Source organism: Glandiceps talaboti, chromosome 17 (assembly GCF_964340395.1).
Source record: "Glandiceps talaboti chromosome 17, keGlaTala1.1, whole genome shotgun sequence".
NCBI classification, from domain to species: domain Eukaryota; kingdom Metazoa; phylum Hemichordata; class Enteropneusta; family Spengelidae; genus Glandiceps; species Glandiceps talaboti.
This window is the reverse complement of record NC_135565.1, coordinates 11,134,242-11,149,241: the sequence shown is the minus strand read 5'-3', so window position 1 is coordinate 11,149,241 and position 15,000 is coordinate 11,134,242. Positions and strand designations below refer to the sequence as shown.

General features: G+C 36.5%; 1 protein-coding gene across 1 annotated transcript in view; it reads right to left on the bottom strand.

Annotated features, from left to right (window-relative positions):
- Positions 1-11,726: 11,726 nt before the first annotated feature.
- LOC144447919 (retinoic acid receptor gamma-like) overlaps positions 11,727-15,000 on the bottom strand; it is a 55,259-nt gene continuing 51,985 nt past the window's right edge. Inside the window, exon 8 of the mRNA XM_078138016.1 lies at positions 11,727-15,000. This exon is cut by the window's right edge and continues 1,639 nt beyond it. The gene's annotated coding sequence lies outside the window, so the exon portion shown is untranslated.

Below are 15,000 nucleotides of genomic sequence, written 5' to 3'. Positions count from 1 at the left end.
CGTTCTCTACGTAACTATTACAGATGTACATCGGACTTGTTATTTTACCTCTTTTTCTACTATATCTTATGCACTATTGGACAAATAAGTAACTGAAGCGACCTGAACGGTTCGCTGGCCATCGCATAACGCGTGTTTGATGAAAAAAAAAAATCTAGTAAGGCTTATAACCAAATACCCCCCCCCCCCCCAGAAAAAAAATAAAAATAAAATAAAATACAAAAACGGATGGGTAGCTCAAGTCGAGATCAGATTGTTCACGTTATACCGTTACGTATACATTCTGTAGAAGTTGTCAATATGCAAGTAAGAAAAGAACCAACTGTTCAAACCGTATGCGGAGTCGATAAAAGATTGTAAATTGTAAAAAAAAAATATCTTGAATAGACTGGCTACTGTCACGTCCAAATCATTTGATCTTTGATTTGACACCTCGACTTGACACGTCTGACCAAAAATAAAAAGCCTGTCTGACATTACAAATTCTTGAATAGACTGGCTACTGTCACGTCCAAATCATTCGATCTTGGATTTGACACCTCGACTTGACACGTCTGACCAAAAATAAAAAGACTGTCTGACATTACAAATTCTTGAATAAATAGACTGGCTACTGTCACGTCCAAATCATTTGATCTTGGTTTTGACACCTCGACTTGAGCCCAAACCAGTTCGTATTACATTGTTCGCTGTGTAGGTGAACACCGAGGTAAGGTTTCAGGAACACGAAAAGATGATGATTTTTTAACTGATAACAACAAAAATTGACATAGAAACGGCCTCCTTCTTGAAGATGAAAGCTTACTATGTAGAAAACTAAGAAAAAAAATAACTTATCTGACGTCGTTGCGCCTTTTCATAGTTTCTTAGCTTGAGATCTGAATAGCCAGTGATGCCGTCTTTGACGAGTACGTTGTCGTCTACCTAACTCAGCTTCAAATGAAAGTGTCTGCGAGTCGAGTGAACGACAGCCTGACCACTAATTCTGAAATAAAGTTCGGTTCTTCTAAAAGTGATAATTCATCTGATATCATGTGTCGCCGACGTGTTAACTATTTTATTAATATGCGAAATCCATCCAGAGGGAACTGAAATGATTTTAATAATTCACTGAATCTAGTCATATTCGTAGGGGAAAAGCGATACATTTGTAAAAAGGTCTCAACTTAATAATTGAACAATATGAAAAGCGTGTGCATGAATCAGCAAAGAACCTTTTTTTATAATACACTACGAATGGAAGACATTCCTTCCGGGCATGAAAACAACTTAGTATCTGAATCGTGAGCCCATTTTCGTTAAACTTTAAAAACTTGAAATGTTCATCTTGCAGAATACACGTTATGGTATATTTTCCCTATTGTGTTAATGTTTTACAGTAACTTCAATTTTTAAGACTAAATACCCTTTTATAAAAGATGACAAAGTATTGCCCCCATATATACAATCAAACAAACTTCCTTCATGTACAAGCCGACAGCTCGTGATGGAAGGAAATTCTGACATAAAAAATAATAGTTATTGCATTTTCCGTGGTGCTATCACTTTGTTCTGATAACCTAGACATTAACGTCAATTTAATTGGAATAAGTACACAAGTACATTGCAGTACAGTGTAGTTCAGTGCAGTGTGGTACACGGTACAGTACAGTACAGCATAGCACTGAAACAGTACAGTGCAATACAGTGCAGTTCAGTACTGTACAGTATAGTACAGTACAGTACAGTACAGTACAGCATAGCACTGAAACAGTACAGTACAATACAGTACAGTACAGTAGTATAGTACAGCACAGCACTGTAGCAGTATTGTACAATACAATACAATACAATACATACACTACACTATAGTACATCATAGCAAAGCACAGTAGAGTACAGTACAGCATAACACAGTACAGTACAGTAGAGTAGGGTATAGTAACAGTACAGTACAGTGCAGTACAGTACAGTACAGTACAGTACATTAGCAGTACAGAACAGTACATAACAGTACAGTACAGTACATAACAGTACAGGTATAGTACAGTACAGTACAGTACAGTACAGTACAGTACAGTACAGTACAGTACAGTACAGTACAGTACAGTACAGTACAGTACAGGTATAGTACAGTACAGTACAGTACAGTACAGTACAGTACAGTACAGTACAGTACAGTACAGTAAGTACAGTACAGTACAGTACAGTACAGGTATAGTACAGTACAGTACAGTACAGTACAGTACAGTACAGTACAGTACAGTAAGTACAGTACAGTACAGTACATGTATAGTACAGTACAGTACAGTACAGTACAGTATAGTACAGGTATAGTACAGTACAGTACAGTACAGTACAGTACAGTACAGTACAGTACAGTACAGTACAGTACAGTACAGTAAGTACAGTACAGGTATAGTACAGTACAGTACAGTACAGTACAGTACAGTACAGTACAGTACAGTACAGTACAGGTATAGTATAGTACAGTAAAGTACAGTACAGTACAGTACAGGTATAGTATAGTACAGTACAGTAAGTACAGTACAGGTATAGTACAGTACAGTACAGTACAGTACAGTACAGTACAGTACAGTACAGGTATAGTATAGTACAGTACAGTACAGTACAGTACAGTACAGTAAGTACAGTACAGTACAGTAAGTACAGCACTGTAACAGTAAGTACAGCACTGTAACAGTAATGTATAGTAAAGTGCATTAATGTACAGTCCAGACTAGCATGTTATAACACAGCACAAAACGTCAAAGTGCAGGAGTCTGGACAATACATATAAACATAATATGTGAAATCTGTGCGTTATGTATAAAGATATTAAACAAGATTTGTTTCATTCTTTTCTTTTTTTCAGATACATTGGTAGCACAATGTTTATAAACGATGTCAAACTAGTAATCTTTGCTATCATTCTGGTACTGTGTCTCTTCATGACAGAGACAGGCTGTCAAGTCGGCAATAACAGACCAGGTAAACGCCCCTGTCGGTCGTGTTTTCGGAGTCGTAGATTAGATTCATCAAAGGCTATCTCTGGTACTGGTAAACCTTTGCCAGCAGCTCTATTACGCTTTGGTAAACGTCGGCAAAGTGCTCTAACTGTGGCTGAATTCAACACCTTACAGGAAACCAATAAGCGAAGAGTCGACTTCGTCAGAAGTTCCCAACACAGTGAGTTTTATTTAGGCGTGAATAATGCTGGGAGTGTAATTACATACTAGAACAGCTTCAACTCTGAAGAAGTTATAAACAACCCTCTCCCTTCATTCCCTTTCCCATCCTCACCCATCCCCACCCCCAAAGCAAAGACAAAAAAACAGATAATAATTACCAATCTATATATAGTCCCACCACTATACCAGTATCTACTCTATGAACACGAGGTCACAAACAACAAACAAACAAACAAACAAACAAACAAACAAACAAACAAACAAACACCAATTGAAATGGCAAACTATATAAATTATAAACCAGAACCTTGCTTCCTTCTTAATCAGATTTTTTCTAAAACCCCTTCCCTTCCCCTCCCTCCCTTCCCTTCCCGTCCCTTCCGTTCCCTTGAAAGTTTTGGGGAACAAAGTCATACATTGTTCCGATAATTGCATCACCCGGTCCTTTGAATAAAAGTTGACAAACGCTGTGAAGTTGAACCATAGAGGTATATGGGCTGACCTTTATAAGCTTGCCTCCATGATTGACAAATAAAACGTGGTAAAGTAATCAATGTGTGAGAAAGTGACATAAATAAATCAAGCACACACACACACAAGATAGGAGAGGATATTGAAAGTATCACAACCAGGATAAACCTACATAATTAAATACAGTATTTCGTGGGGTCTCTCCTCAGTAATCTACCAACAAATAAACGCATGATTGACTGTATAGTACATTGTATGTGAGACTTATCTAATGTGATATTCAAAACGACGCTTAAATATATTCATATTGCTGTAAATCTTTATTGTGAGTGTAGGTGATTAAACAACATCTCCGTAATTTTTTTAAAGGCCAAGGTTTCAATCCCAGGTCTCCACATTTGTGTTATCTTATCAGTGAAGCCATGAGGATTACATATAAGAACATTCTTTTGTTCCAGACTAACATTTTCTGATTTTAATCCTAATCCTAACGGGGCGTTTAACACCGAAAGAAGCCATACTGCATTTGTACAGTATGTACTTAACAAGACAGAGAGATTGTGTTATATGTGACGTCATCAACAGGCGTTTTCCATTCTTACCATAAACCCTTGCAGGAAATTCCCAAAATGGTTGAACCCATGCCAAGTGTAATAAAGGTCCTGTTTTTTTTTGTATTTCAAAGTTTAGTCAGTTACTAGTGTACTGAACTTGAAGGCAGATATAAGTCAGACTGGCCTTCTAACACTTCACTGAAACCATGCAGCCAAACAGCCGTGTAGAGGCGACAAATGCTAGCGTGGGAGTACATCTTTGCCGACTTGGTCGATACAGTATTTTATCTAATTTACATAGTAATTAGCTATTTTGCGTATTCAAATACATGCAAATATTAATTTACATAATTATTTCACCCTCTTTCACAGATTACAGAAATGAAATTGGAACTCAAACAAAAATTGACTCCACAGCGGGGGAGCTAGGGAGCTTGGATGGGACTGGTATGGCTAACTTTGTCAATAAACTGTCTACCGTATTGAGGAAAGTCTGGCGTATTTAACTACGGTGTATATAGACGTGTACATCTTCAGATTTCTAAGGAAGTGACTTTTATCGCTTAATTGACAAATAGTTATTTTTGATGATATAAACGTTAAACATTATCGCGAAGATTAATTTTAAGATTATTTCTACATTATTTTTCTTTTTGACACGCCTTGACATTGTCGTTATGATTTGACTGAAAACAGCTACCATTGTCAGTAGTACAATTGTTCATCTTGTACGCTTGGATATGAATAATGATTATTTTTGTGACAAAAAATAAACTCGACAGTTTCTAACAGTTAGGTTTCTTTGTTAATTGTACATTGTATTTGATGTTTGACAGAGAGAGAGAGAGAGAGAGAGAGAGAGAGAGAGAGAGAGAGAGAGAGAGAGAGAGAGAGAGAGAGAGAGAGAGAGAGAGAGAGAGAGAGAGAGAGAGAGAGAGAGAGAGAGAGAGAGAGAGAGAGAGAGAGGGGGGAGAGAGGGGGGGAGAGAAAGGGATTGAGAGATTAGTGGTCGGAACACTACAGGTGCCTTCAGTTTGCAGAAAATACACCCATATCATTGTATCTCTCTCTACATTTTGTTTCCATTATCCCTATGAATGAAACATTGACTATCAATTCATGAAGGAAAACGATTAATATTGTACATATAGATGGCCACCATGTTGGTGAAGCACACTCACTTCTGAAAACACTATCTTATAGTGACGTTTCTGGTGGTACGTAAGAACTGAGACCCGTAACACCGGGCGTCATCGCTAGTACTTCTCCTAGCGTTGACAGATAGCACACAAACCTTTTTTCAAAATATAAACTGATAACGAGTGACTGTAGCTAATTTCCGAAAGATACTATGTTGTCCTGTTGATTGGAAAGTGTCCGATACGCATCGTATATTTTCCAAGCGATGCATGCAACAAAATAGTTCCTAGATGGATAATATATTGTTACTCGTGCCAAAAGAGCAACCTTTTTCCCATTACTCAAAAACGGTCGTATAAGAAAACGCAACGCAACACAACACAACACAACACAACACAACACAACACAACACAACACAACACAACACAACACAACACCAGGCAATCTAAGTTTGTATACATAAAGCACAGCAACACATTTTCAGGACGATATAAAGCAATACAGTAACTGTTGTACAATACAGTTAAGTAGAGCATATTACAGTACACTACACTACACTGCACTGCACTGCACTACACTACACTACACTGCACTGCACTACACTACACTACACTACACTGCACTACACTATATTATATTATACTACATTAAGCTACAGTATAGTACAGTGCAGCACAGTACCGCTTGCAAAGAACATTTTCCACACGTCGTTATATCAAACTGCATATATATATCAGGTGACGAAACTGATCGTTTGGATAGCATTAACAATTCAGATGCATATAAATATATGAACGAGACAAGCTGCCTTGATGGTTTCATCACCAGTTTCATCACAAATGTAAATGAGGACTTTAACAATTAACGATGGGTTTATACGTCAGTTGCTCTTGTGAACAAAATACTTCACTTTAGACGTCGTTTAATTAATGAACTTATGCAAATTTGAAACTACCGGAAGTCCACTGTTTGTATATAATCACATTCGAAATACAAGAATCTTGTCACAGACATTGACACAATATTGACTAAAATCATATAGTTACTGTTATCAGATACTGTAATACAATATAAACATATTAACACAAAAATAGCGGAACCAGCTAAAAGATAGACTACCCAATTGACTGTATCTGATGATTCTTTCAACATCGACATCAACTTGACGGGATGTAGTGGTGCGCCCTCACCGTCAGTAGTTATTTAATGTACTGTGTTTGTATGCACATTGTATTTACATTGCAATACTCAAGTAGAAGGATGAAACCAAATGGTAATAACCAAATGAACAATTCTTTTGGTCGAAGTAAGCTTCCAATGGCCAGTCTCTGTGCACTCTTGGTAAACTCTAATTATATTCACCAGACATTGAAGGACAAGATCTTTCATTTTATGATATTAATATGTTTGATAACAATTTATATATTTTGATAATATTTGATATTAATTCAGCTTACATTTGAGACACCGTCTCTGGAAAATACGACAAGTGAAAAATTGCAGCTTTGTAAGACGGTTAGATCTTACTCTTTCAATCATTCATGTTTATTATTACTACTGACGGTGAGGGCGCACCACTGCATCCCGTCAAGTTGATGTCGATGCATATTCAGCCAAATGTAACGAGATGGGTGGCGGTGGGGTGGAGTTGAGGTGGGATGGGGTCGGGTAGAGGACAACAGAAAAAAAATTACGTTCTGGTTCACATGTGTACTGCTCCCTGTCACAAGACACATATGTACTTTACTGACAACATTAATTATTGACATCGCCTGCCTTGAAATTATCACCTGCTACAATCTAGTAAATTTCAATTGTATACTAGACAAAAACACACAATGCCTTACAAAACACTCCACATTTATGAATTTACATTTTAAAAATCGCTTTAAATGTTGTCTCTTACAAAGAAATGTTCACGAAAAATGATATCTCCAGTTACAAGTTCTTCGGCCTAGCACGTCGGTTTTAAGTTATATAGTGAACAGTATATACCATACACTGACAATTTGGCATGCTGGGTCTGAGTTTACATTTAATTGTACTAAATGTTCTAAATGAAACTATATCTCTCCTAGATTACACATTACTAAAACTATAATACTTACTTTGTACCTTTAAGCACAACGTAATACATTATTTTGCATCACTAAGGGAAAAACTCCTCAAATTCATATCCGATTACGAGTTAAATGTTTTTAAAAGGCAATAATTTAAATACCACCCCCTCTCTGTTCTCCCCCGGCATCCTGTTTGTTCTTCAAGCAAGACAGAAAAAAGGAGCATCTCTGCCTACGCATATATAGTGGGCAAGAAATGGTAGGAAGAAGCAATATAGATCCCAAGATAAACTACGAAATATATCGTAGGTTTAAAAGTCTGTTTCATGTTCATTTTTTCTGTATATTTTTCGACGTACTAAACCATATCTAGCCGCATCTAGTAACTGGTAGAGCTCTCTTGACTCGAAGATTACACCTCAATAAAAGTGTCTAAGTTTGTCATCATCTGTGTAGTGGTCAAAGTCATCAACGAAAGACAATCGAGTGTGGATGGGTGGGTAGGTGGGTGGATGGATGGATGGATGGATGGATGGATGGATGGATGGATGGGTGGGTGGATGGATGGTTGGGTAGGTGGATGGATGGATGGATGGATGGGTGGGTAGGTGGATGGATGGATGGATGGATGGATAGATCGGTGGGTAGGTGGATGGATGGATGGATGTATGGATGGATAGATGGGTGGGTGGGTGGGTGAATGATCATGGGTTAGCTGCGTGAGTGAGTGAGTGAGTGAGTGAGTGAGTGAGTGAGTGAGTGAGTGAGTGAGTGAGTGAGTGAGTGAGTGAGTGAGTGAGTGAGTGAGTGAGTGAGTGAGTGAGTGAGTGAGTGAGTGAGTGAGTGAGTGAGTGAGTGAGTGAGTGAGTGAGTGAGTGAGTGAGTGAGTGAGTGAGTGAGTTAAACAAATAAACCAGAGAGGGGACATTTTTTATTTATGGAATATACTTGACAAAGTCATAACAATTTTGAGTTTATTAATTTGGATACAGTGCTGTTCCTATGGAAACAGGACTAAACTCACATTACATTTCCCCCGAACGATAAAAACCGTAGTGTGTTATACACCCACCGGATTCAGCTTTAGAGCGTTCAACAGCGCCACCACAATTCACAATACAATACTTTTGTTTTTATAATTAAATTTGCTAATGGCTGTCTACCACGTTCTCCTTCCGCTGGACATTCTTGTATGAATTTCTCAAGCTGTTCACAGCTCCTTGATTCTTCGGTACGCAATAGTAGTGTTGCTGAGAGTAGATATGTTCACTTGTATTGGTGGGGTTGGACTAGATTAGTTAGTTGGCAGACAACTATTTTTCGACCCCTTTCCCATTTATTTATGTATTCATACTCTCTTTATTACTGATTTATTATTATTTTGTATCTGGGAATGAAGTCATATATGTAGTGAATACATACAGTGAATGACATGCCATCTGAAATGCAGCTGTAGATAACACCGTAAGCACTTGTGCATATACTGGAGTACACAAATCACACACACACATACATACATACATACATACATACACATACATACACACATACATACATACATAGACACACATACACATACATACATACATACATACACACACACATACATACATACATACATACATACACACACACATACATACATACATACATACATACATACATACATACATACATACATACACATATACACACAGAACTCAATCCATCACCTCTTTTTTTGGGGGGGAGAGTGGCAATGTGAAACCATTGAAAGAGTTCAATTGATTGGTTAAACATACACATATACTGATAACAAACAACAATTATCTTCTGACCAATCACAATGAACTTACAAATCACGGCTTCATCTTGCTAAGGGCTGATTGGGGAATAACAAACGACGACCCATCATTCCTTCTCCTTTCTACAGTTCCTATTTTTATTTAACTGAAGAGTGAAAGCCCACAATTTGTCTTTAGACACAAGAAAGGCATATATAATAGAATATTTTGAAAAAAAGAAAGCATACACAGTTTTATTTTCATACCACATATGTAAAGGTAGTTTCTTTACACTCTAAAAACTATGAAAACATTCATGGAACTTTTATTACCTACGACTGGTTTCTACACTGGGCCAAAAATTATGTTTGGTGTACAATATGGACACACATTTTGCAGCAAGTTAGGGAGTTGAGCTTTGTAGAGTTTAAGGGTCAGACCCCCTAACATAATACAATTTGTATCACTGATGTCATTGGGTCTGCTAAACTGCAGTTCTTTATAATAGTTGGTGTATATATTCTCCTCCATTACGGTTGCTATGTAGCATTGTACTGTTGCTATGTAGCATTGTACTATTGCTATGTAGCATTGTACTGTTGCTATGTAGTATTGTACTGTTGCTATGTAGTATTGTACTGTTGCTATGTAGTATTGTACTGTTGCTATGTAGTATTGTACTGTAACTATGTAGTATTGTACTGTTACTATGTAGCATTGCATTGTTGCTATGTAATATTTTTTATCATTATCACGTCATTGTCACTGTCCATATTGACAGACATCAGTATAGAATACAATAAAATAGATAAGGCAGCAGTATTGTACTGTTGCTATGCAGTATTGTACTGTTGCTATGCAGTACTGTACTGTTGCTATGCAGCATTGTACTGATGCTATGCAGTATTGAACTGTTATCTAGAAATGTACTGTTGCTAAGTAGTATTCTATGGTTGCTATGTTGTGGTACCTCTGCAATATTGCTTGCCAACCTGTCACAAGCTTGCAAGTCGCTGAAGAGAATTACGTTATTCTTTTAGTATAGAATTAGTGGAGGAGAATATACATCCAATCCCAAATATAAAGAAGGAATTATGGGATAGGCAAAATGCATCCATGCATGATAAAGTACTACCAACACAGAAGATAGTTAGTACATCTTTTGTTTCACATTTTGAAAAAAATTTCCACTCCATGGAATAAGAAAAAACACCGATAAGAACTTCCATGGAAAAAGTAAAATCTCTGAAAAAGAACTCCATCGAAAAAAGAATACTGATATGACTGAGAAGAAAACCACGTCTATGACATTTGAACTTTGACATTTCACCTCGTTCTTAAAACCCAGCAACACTTGCAAGGCAGTTACATACCACAATCTGATTAAAATCTGATGTTGGGAACTTGGCACGATTTCTTTATTTACATCCTATTTTTATTGACATTTGTACTTATTTGTACAATAAAAGTAGGAGATAAATAAAGAAATCGCGCTAAGTTCCCTACATCAGATTTTAATCAGATTATTCCTAAATACAGAACAAAATACAGAGATATAACAATACTTATACACAGTAACTTAGTCTGTAAGGTACGCCGTGATGGGGCGCCCTCACACATCAGTCATCGGTGAGGATGGAGTGTCACAACGTATCTTAGAGTCTAAGTATGTTTAGACCTTGGGTCAAAAATAAAAACCATCACTACTATAGTACTTGCAGAAACAAAAAATCACAATCGAAAAAGTCACATTTTTGAACACAATATTTCGGTAACCACATCTACAAAAAAGAAACTACTGTTTGGACTATAACAACACCAATAATACATAAACAGTCAAGTGATAAAAGTCTTCCAAATTCTCTGCTTTGGTTGTTAGGTACGTGTACTGCAAAACAACAAGATATGCTGTATATATATTCATCCAAAAACTTACTCTTAAATATTATTTGACAAAACAAAACACTCGGTACAAAGAAATTAAACAACACAGCAGCGCCATGGCTTGGCCACGGTATTTTTGTATACTTTTATACTCATCAATTTTTTTTTGTGTGTGTCGTTTCGTTTTTTTTTCTTACATTACAATTACCACTTGTCTTGGAAGTCTATTTATTTCTATGTAAATGTCTGTACTAATTCTTAAGATGTTATTTTTTTTATCCATTTTTTTTCACATAATATCTGTTCTCACCAGACCCTGCCAACTGTTATCTCTCATCTTTTCATTTCGGTGAGATATGACAGTACTTTCATTTTCTGTTTGAGTTTCTGTTTGTGGTGTTTGAATCGAAAAATGAGATTTTATCTCCTGACAAAAAAATGCAGACATATCAGTAATAATGCTGAAAACCCTTACTGAAACACCAGTGAAAAAAAAATATGCTGACCTCATTTTTTTTCCCTCAAAAGTCACGGGGAAAAAATTCTATTGAGCAAAATTTGGTGCATAATGTTTTGAGTTTCGACAGTTGAAAGACCAAATTATGAAGCATATAGTGGTGAGCTTACACATCTCAACCCCCCCCCTCCCAACTTAAAACAGTGAACCCCCCCCCCCCCCCCCCGAACTGTTTTTTTTTTTTGAGTTTATGTACTGATTGGAGGACAACTTGACTATATCATGTGCATAAAGTCAAAGTAGTGATACATGTACGGATAAGCACTCCATAAGTGTTCAAAACTGTAAATCTAAATACATTGATCTCTGTAATTCTCATCTGCATACCAGGTGTGCAAAGAGAAAAATGTGGTCGCTCTCTGACTTATTTGCATACCAGGTGTGCAAAGAGAAATACAAAATCACATGAAATATGAATTTGGTATGGTTGTCTACGACTTATCTGCATACCAGGTGTGCAAAGAAAAATACACGGTCACATAAATGTGAACTTTTGTATGGTGGTCTCTCTCTCTCTCTCTCTCTCACACAGACTTATTTGCATACCAGGTGTGCAAAGAGAAACACATGAATACGATATTCATGTCTAGGGCTTATTTGCATACCCAGTGCGCACCACTAAAATTCACCTGTAATATTTCGTGATATGAGTAACTTTGTAAATTGACATTGTAACAAGAAAATAAACAGCTCAAAATATTAATATGCTGACTGGACAAGACTATACTGTGTTCTTCTGTGTGGTAACCCTATCTCAATGTCTTACTACGTAATATTATATGCTTGTAATGTTGAATGATCACTCCACTGTCCATGGCCTCACCATGGTCCAGTAACTTCAGAAGGAACACTTTTTTGATGTCATTTAATAAGTTTTATAATTTGATATTTTAATATACTAATATAATTTGATTATCAAATCATAGAAAGTATCAGATTAACAATTGATATGGTCATTCCGCTTTAAAAAAACAACAACCCACAACTGAAATGAACACACACAACAATGTCATGGTAACCACTTGTGATTTTAGCCAATCAGATACACACATCCAGTATTACATCACAGGGCAAGAGGTCAGTGCCATGGCAACCAAAGTGACTTATAACCAATCAGAGCTTTTGTTATATTTTTTACATGTAGTCATAGCCATGACAACATGAATTTACTATCCCCACTTTGAGTGGAATGGAACGTTAGCAGCAACAAAATAAAATATATGTTAACAGTACAAATGTATATTGACTCGCCTGAAAAAAAAACTGCCATAAAAAAAACTTCAAGAACAAGTCTTAATTAATCACAAACAACAAATGTTTATGTAAACAAACAAATGTTTATGTAAACAAAATGTAACGGACAACCCAACTCAGCTGTAAAAGTGCTATGACCAATCAACTGGGTTGTACCATAGTATATTTCTTGGATAAAACAATGATGCATGGCCTTGTACCCTATAGACTGTAAGATACGCTGTGTCGTTCCACCCACACTGGCCTAAGTGTGTGGCTGCTCCATCACGGCGTACCTTGCAGACTACTTTGTGCTTGGTTATGCGTGTTTTCATTAATCTGGGAAAGTGGTACGCATAAATTCTACCAAAAAATCATACTTCCCCAGTCAATTTACTAGAGTACCCATCAATACATGGTAAAGACATATATATATATAGTATATATGGACAATATGAGTTTTCTCCCACTCTGTTACTAAAAATAAGGTCCCAAAAAATAAAGTGTGTTCTTGCTGTCAGTGGGGGTCAGGGTCCTTAAAACCCAAGTTCCCTCTCTCTCTGTTACTAGAGTCCTAAAACCCGAGATCAACACTCGTTAGTTTCATGTGAGTCACTTTGTGTATTACATTACACAATGAAGTTTGTTGTTGTCTAAATATGCAAATGTATGCAAATGCATTATCAGCAATATGCAAATGTATGCAAATTAATCACTATACTTTTGCAACTGTCCACTCTAACAATTTAATCCCCTTACAAAATAGTCTATATTTTTCGCTACTTTTTTTGGTTACTAAGAATATGTTAATGAGGTTAAAGTGTAAATACATAAAAGGCCATGTTGCAGCATATTATGTTTAATGCAAGAATTGTTCAATTTTTTTGAAGTCATTTGAACAGTCTTATTATCTGTCTAGCTTCCTTCAATGATTTCTGTACTGTCAATCATATCACAGTACACATGGAAGCAATCATTGAAATATGTATGAAATTTACTTGAGGTTAAAAAAGGTTTATGACGGTTGAAAAATGTAGAACTATCTAAACAGACTGTGCAGGTGAAGAAAGAGAGAGAAATGACCATTTTTTTCACAGTACATAATTGTGTTGATCTTGTGAACAGCGCCCCCATGCGGCCAAATTTCAACCCTTTTGTCTTTCTGATAACCGACATGTGATGTGCTATAACTATGCACACGCCAAATTATTGTCTTGGAACAGAAAATATATACTATATACACTGATTGTTCTATGTCCTGACAACCCGTATCTATGTCACTGGTTCTGAGGTGATCGAAATATCAGTCAAAATGTTACAAACTGCCATTTTTTTCCCTAATTTTTTTCACGAACTACGCTACAGGATGTATGATTAATATATTCCTAAATATTTTTCTGCATTAAGCCACTAAATGATCTGTGACCTAAGGGGTTGTAACTACCTGTCTTGCAACTCATATCTACAAGGCCCCTTAGGTCACTCATATTTTCCTTGGCTGAAGAAAGACAAATATATGAGAATATCGTGTAATAAGTCCAAACTCAAAAAATTTGTCGCCGGCAACTACTGTATATTGTTTTAATTTTACCCCCACTGATTGGCTGTCACTGACATACCTTGACCAATCAGTGTAATTCAGAGAAGGAGAAATATATAACGAGGATTCTGATTTGTCAATATCTGAAATGGATAAATATCCGTTGACAGATTAAAATTGAAATGTGAATGTGCTTCGACACTCTGATTAAATATACCATGTAGTATATATGACGAAAATTTACAATGGCCATGACAATGTTTTACATTCTCTGTCAACGTTCCATGTCATTTTGGCATCATTCCAATTTGATTAAAATTGCATCTTTCTTTCTTAAAGCTCCACTTGTTGCAACCGGAACTTTTTTTGAAAATGTTTTGTGAAACTGTTTTGTGAGACATAAACAGACATACTCATAATATCGTACTCCTTGGAACAACAAATCAAATCAAACTGATTTTTTAGGTCCATACCCTAAAATCAGCGCCCTCAACGTGATCATGATTTCAACCTGATACCATGCTACTTATAGATAAAACAGACCAATAGTTAACATGAACAATGAGGCATTATTGGTATTTTAGGATTTTACAATGAATATATTGTTGGTTGTCTGATCGAAAAAGTGACACTCCAGTTACAGCCAGTGCACCTTTAACAGAGAAACA